The following is a 5,732-nucleotide window of genomic DNA, read 5'->3' as shown; positions in this document are numbered from 1 at the left end:
AGACTTTTTCCGCTTCGCGGCAAGTCGTCGCGCCGTGCTCTCCGCATCAACCGCGTACGCAGCGAACCGCAAACGTCGGGCGCAGCCTCCTCACCTCCCTGCGCTTTGCGCGCGAACGTTCCCTGTTCGCGCGGCAAAGCCTGGAGGAGGCACGGCCCCGCAGCGTGTTCGAGCGCCCGGTCTACGGGACACCCTGCTTACTTCGAGGGCAACAAGCGCAACGCAAGGCTGCGATCTCGCGCACTTTGCGCACGGCTGGAGAAGCTTTGCTGGCCGGCTTTCGCTCCTCGTGTTTACCGTGCGTTAAAGTTGCGCGTCCGTGGCTCTCGCAGCTCTTGCGCGCCCGGTCGCAGAGAGGAGTACGCAACCTCGACCGCACTTTCCCTGCAGGCTTCCTTCCGACTCGAAGTCCTGCGGCGGTCTCAACGAGGTGCCACATCCTCAATGCAGTCGGTCGCCCCCGTTTCGGTTGGGCTCTGGCACGACGGTCGCCACCGTCTCGCCCTTGAGTGGCCGCTGTTGGCGCTCGCTGTGAGGTGTTCAGCGTGCTGTCCGTGTTGCCGACGCGGTCAAAACGAGTCGACGGCTCACGTTCCCTTGTGCGCCGAAGGCTCTCTTGATATGTGATCCGACCCTCAGACAGACGAAGCCAAGGGAAGACCCAAGGCCGCAATGTGCGTTCAAAGAATCAGTGCTCAGTGTGTCCTGCAATTCACACCAAGTCTCGCAGCTGGCTGCGTTCTTCATCGACCCGAGAACCGAGTGATCCACCGCTTAGAGTCGTGAAAAAGTGTTTGTTCAATTCCGTACAGTCAAAACCAAACGTTTCTGGCACTCGGCCAAACAGTGGCCAAGAAGGGCGCTTTTCAGCGCACGCTTGGACTCCAAAACTCTGCCGCGCCTTTTTCGGCTGCCGCAAATCGAGCAAACGGTGTGTTTCGGACGGCGTTTCGCTTTCGCTACTTGCGAGTGCTTTCGTGGTCCACCCCTCTATAAATACTCGGGAGGCGTCGAAGCCGGTTCTCCAAGCCGGACCCGTAGGTATCGTTGTGTGCTCGCTCTCATTGGCCCGCCTAACCAGAAAATGCCTGCGGTACACCCATTTGGATAAGAGTGCACGCAGATGCGGGCCTCGACGGCTACACATTTCCTCGGGCGGCCGCCTCCCGGCCTCCGTGGAGCGCGGGATGCACGGTCCCATCGACAAGCCTCTCCCGTTTTTACCGTGGCGTCGCGGTTCACCACGGCAGGCGGGTCGGTCTCCTCCGCATAAAAAGGGGGACCCCCGCTTTTTGTTCCACGAAATCGCACAAGCTTTTTTCGCATCCACGGTTTGCCACCGCACACCAAAATGCCGATCCGGCTGCCTACTTTAGCCAACAGGTGGAGCCAGGCGCGCCGTACTTGCGCGGCACTTCCCACGTCCACCGAAGTCGGTGCCAAGGACCACTTTCGGCGCCGGAGCCGCGTACGAGCCTACTCGAGGCGGAAGAACGAAGCCAGCAAGGGCCTGGCCGCAAGTGCGTTCAATTGTCGGGACGTCCAAGTCCCTCGTTCTTCCGTGCTTCCTCTTTCGGCAAGTCGTTGCGGCACCTTCCCAAAGCGCGCAGACCCGCTAATCGCGACGAGCGCGACGTGGCCGTGCCGCCTTTCCCTCGGCAGCAAGCAAAACGCCTGGCAACGTCGACGCTCCCCTAACCGCGATCTCGCACCGTGTTTCGTGTGGCGAATTCAAAAGCCGGCCGGCGCTGCTGCAACCATTACGGTCGGTACGCATACGCCGCGGAGGGCGGGACGGTCATCGGAGCGTGCGGTTCCTCCATCGAGTACTGCGCACCTCGGCCGTCGCATCGCCGTGCCATGACCGGCCGCGCGTCAACGCGAACCGGTGCCAGCGAGATCCCTCGCCTGCAAGAACCGACCGGCAGCCTCCGTCACCCGAGGACGCGGAGGCGCTTGCCGCGGACGGCGGGACGGTATGCACTGGTGCACAGCGGACCCGTCACATCGCCAGTTCCTTGACCGACCGCCGACGCTTGTGCCGTTCCTCTCGTACTTGGCAGTCGCCGCGCGATTGTCGGGTCTCGTTCTTGCACGCTCGAACGGTCGGGAGGGCACTCGGCTGGCGTTTCGGGAACGCGCAGCCTCGCCTTCTACCGACGTAACCACGACTCGCCGTTCGCGCTCCGCCGCTCCTGTTTACAGTACTAGGCGGTCCCGCAGCGGTCGGGTCGCGCATTTCGAGCGCTTCGAGCCACGGTGCAGTGGCGGGTCGAAAGCCGACCTATGAGTGCGTTGCGCCGTTTGTACCCGCGTCCGCCACCTGGCCGACCGTCCAAGGTCGCGGTGTTGGCGTCCGCTGGGCGCAACAATTTGTCACGGGGTGCCGCTCCACATTCAGGCAGCCCCGTGGGGAAAAGCCGACCCCGCGTCCAAACGGGGTCAGCGGCAGAAAGTGTCGGGCGCAGACGCAGCTGAGGCGCTCACCCTTCACAATCCGTTAATGATCCTTCCGCAGGTTCACCTACGGAAACCTTGTTACGACTTTTACTTCCTCTAAATGATCAAGTTTGGTCATCTTTCCAACAGACCGGCGCAACCGAAAGGCCGCGCCGGACATCGGTCCGAAGACCTCACTAAATCATTCAATCGGTAGTAGCGACGGGCGGTGTGTACAAAGGGCAGGGACGTAATCAACGCGAGCTTATGACTCGCGCTTACTGGGAATTCCTCGTTCAAGGGGAACAATTGCAAGCCCCTATCCCAATCACGAAAGAAGTTCCACGGGTTACCCAGTCTTTTCAGACAGGGATAAAGACACGCTGCTTCCTTCAGTGTAGCGCGCGTGCGGCCCCGGACATCTAAGGGCATCACAGACCTGTTATTGCTCTGTTTCGTGCGGCTAGGAGCCGCTTGTCCCTCTAAGAAGGTTGTAAGGTGCTGGGAACCCCGCACCTATTTAATAGGCTAGAGTCTCGTTCGTTATCGGAATTAACCAGACAAATCGCTCCACCAACTAAGAACGGCCATGCACCACCATCCACCGAATCAAGAAAGAGCTCTCAATCTGTCAATCCTCCCAGTGTCCGGGCCGGGTAAGTTTTCCCGTGTTGAGTCAAATTAAGCCGCAGGCTCCACTCCTGGTGGTGCCCTTCCGTCAATTCCTTTAAGTTTCAGCTTTGCAACCATACTTCCCCCGGAACCCAAATACTTTGGTTTCCCGGAAGCTGCCCGCCGAGTCATTTGAGTAACTCAGGCGGATCGCTGGTTGGCATCGTTTATGGTCAGAACTAGGGCGGTATCTGATCGCCTTCGAACCTCTGACTTTCGTTCTTGATCAATGAAAACATTCTTGGCAAATGCTTTCGCAGTAGTTCGTCTTGCGACGGTCCAAGAATTTCACCTCTAGCGCCGCAATACGAATGCCCCCGTCCGTCCCTCTTAATCATTACCTCGTATTCCAAAAACCAACAGAACAGAAACGAGGTCTTGTTCTATTATTCCATGCAAGTTTATTCAGGCGACTCGCCTGCGTTGAGCACTCTAATTTTTTCAAAGTAAAAGCACCGGCCATCTCGAGGCACACAATGAAGTGCACCAAGAAAGAACCGGCATGATGTTCAGTCCGAGCCGTCGCATCGGGTAGATGCACTACTCGTCTGGAACTGAGATCCAACTACGAGCTTTTTAACCGCAGCAGCTTTAGTATACGCTATTGGAGCTGGAATTACCGCGGCTGCTGGCACCAGACTTGCCCTCCAATTGATCCTCGTTAAAGGATTTAGAGTGTACTCATTTCAATTACGGGGCCTCAAAAGAGTCCCGTATTGTTATTTTTCGTCACTACCTCCCCGTGCCGGGAGTGGGTAATTTGCGCGCCTGCTGCCTTCCTTGGATGTGGTAGCCGTTTCTCAGGCTCCCTCTCCGGAATCGAACCCTGATTCTCCGTTACCCGTAACAACCATGGTAAGCAAGTAACCTACCATCGAAAGTTGATAAGGCAGACACTTGAAAGAAACGTCGCCGGCTCGTGGCCATGCGATCAGCACAAAGTTATCCAGAGTCACCACACAATACGGGCCGAAACCCGATCGATCTTGGTCTAATAAAAGCACCCGTTACCCAAAGGGCTCCAGGCTCACTGCATGTATTAGCTCTAGAATTGCCACAGTTATCCAAGTAGGAAGAAACGATCTAAGGAACCATAACTGATTTAATGAGCCATTCGCGGTTTCGCCTTATTTCGGCATGTACTTAGACATGCATGGCTTAATCTTTGAGACAAGCATATGATTACTGGCAGGATCAACCAGGTAATCGTTCGACTGCGCGTCCGTCCTCGCCTTCGGCGGGCCGGACGCAGTCTGTGTGCGGCGGAGGCCACCTTCAGGCGCCCCAACACGCTTATTTTGCACTCCGAGATGACGGCGTTCGAGCTCGCTACGGCACAACCTTCCCGAAAGACGAGTGGGAGCCGTGCGGCAAGAAGCACGTTCATGCTCGCTCTTTTTCGTTGCATCGACTCGGTCGCGCCGTGCGGGTTGCCCAAGCCCGCTGCACTGTCGGTGGACCGGCCGGAACTAGCAACGGAGCCGAGACTGCAAAGCCGCCAGACGACGGGTCACGCCCGCGTCTTCGGCGCTTTCGCATCTGAATCGCCCGAGGACGACACGGAACACACCTCGATATCGTGGTAAAACGGCACCGTCCGACAACCAGCCCCTAACGCATCAAGCGGATGAGGCTGCAGACGACTGCCGTGGATTCCCCTGGAGCAGACCCGAGGACACGCTTGACGAGGCCGAAGCCCGCCGCATATCAGACACCCGGTCGCTTTCGCGTACGCCGCTCACGAGAACCCCCACATAATAGCAGCGATAAGTACCCAGACCTCCTTGGGCACTAATACGAGCGTACTCGAGAAAATTTCACCGCGGGTGTGCCCCGAAACGTGTGGCACGTTGAGCGTGCCACAAGTCTACGTCGCTCTCAAACCCGCCGAGGTCGTAGAATTTGCGACCCTACTCACGAAATTCCCACCGAGGATACGGCCGCAAACGTACCGCACCTTGGGTAGGCCACGAGTTTGTGCAACACTACGCTGACGGCACAGCACCGAGGTCGTGCGCGCACGCACGGGAAAATTCCGCCGCGGTTTCTGCCGAAAACGTGAGGCACCACGACTCTCCGCAAGTTCGCGTCGACTGCGAAAGACCGAAGTCGTGAACGACGTGTCCGCTACTCGCCGCCGACACGCTGGACACCAAACGTACAACGACTCGACGGCGTCGTAGAGGCCCACGACGCGGTTTTCCTTAACGACGTCTCGGCGTGGCACCGACAGGTTAGAACGGCCGACCAACGTTCCCTGTCCGCCGTTCGGCTCAGTCGAAGGGCTCGGCGACTTCGGCAACGCTGCGAAGCCGCACGGTGACGCACGCCATGTCCCCATTTTTTTTTTTTTTTTTTCTTTCTGCGTCTGCCGGGGTGCCCCTATAATAGCAGCGATAAGCACCCAGACCGCCGTGGGTCGCTCGCCCCGGCTGACGTGGTTTTTCGTACTCCTGCGGCGGTCGCCGTCAAGCACGTCCAAATACGCTACTTTCGTGGGCGCATTCACGCTCTTTCGCTTCGCCGGAGTGCCAGCACTCACTCTGCCAAAAACGGCGAACATCCGAGCGGCGGTTCCCACTTTTGCGTCGGCGTCGCAAACCCCGCCCCGGCAGACGAGG

General features: G+C 58.4%; 2 non-coding genes across 2 annotated transcripts; both read right to left on the bottom strand.

Annotated features, from left to right (window-relative positions):
• Nucleotides 1–629: 629 nt before the first annotated feature.
• LOC142793582 (5.8S ribosomal RNA) lies at nt 630–782 on the bottom strand. Its single transcript, XR_012891657.1, has one exon. It is a non-coding gene; the product is annotated as a 5.8S ribosomal RNA (ribosomal RNA).
• Nucleotides 783–2,501: 1,719 nt separating this feature from the next.
• Nucleotides 2,502–4,316, bottom strand: LOC142793576 (small subunit ribosomal RNA). The gene has a single exon (XR_012891651.1). It is a non-coding gene; the product is annotated as a small subunit ribosomal RNA (ribosomal RNA).
• Nucleotides 4,317–5,732: the final 1,416 nt, after the last annotated feature.

The sequence above is a fragment of the Rhipicephalus microplus genome, unplaced genomic scaffold, assembly GCF_043290135.1.
Source record: "Rhipicephalus microplus isolate Deutch F79 unplaced genomic scaffold, USDA_Rmic scaffold_308, whole genome shotgun sequence".
Lineage (NCBI taxonomy): Eukaryota > Metazoa > Arthropoda > Arachnida > Ixodida > Ixodidae > Rhipicephalus > Rhipicephalus microplus.
Note: the sequence above shows the minus strand (reverse complement) of the source record. Positions and strands in the feature narration are given on the sequence as shown.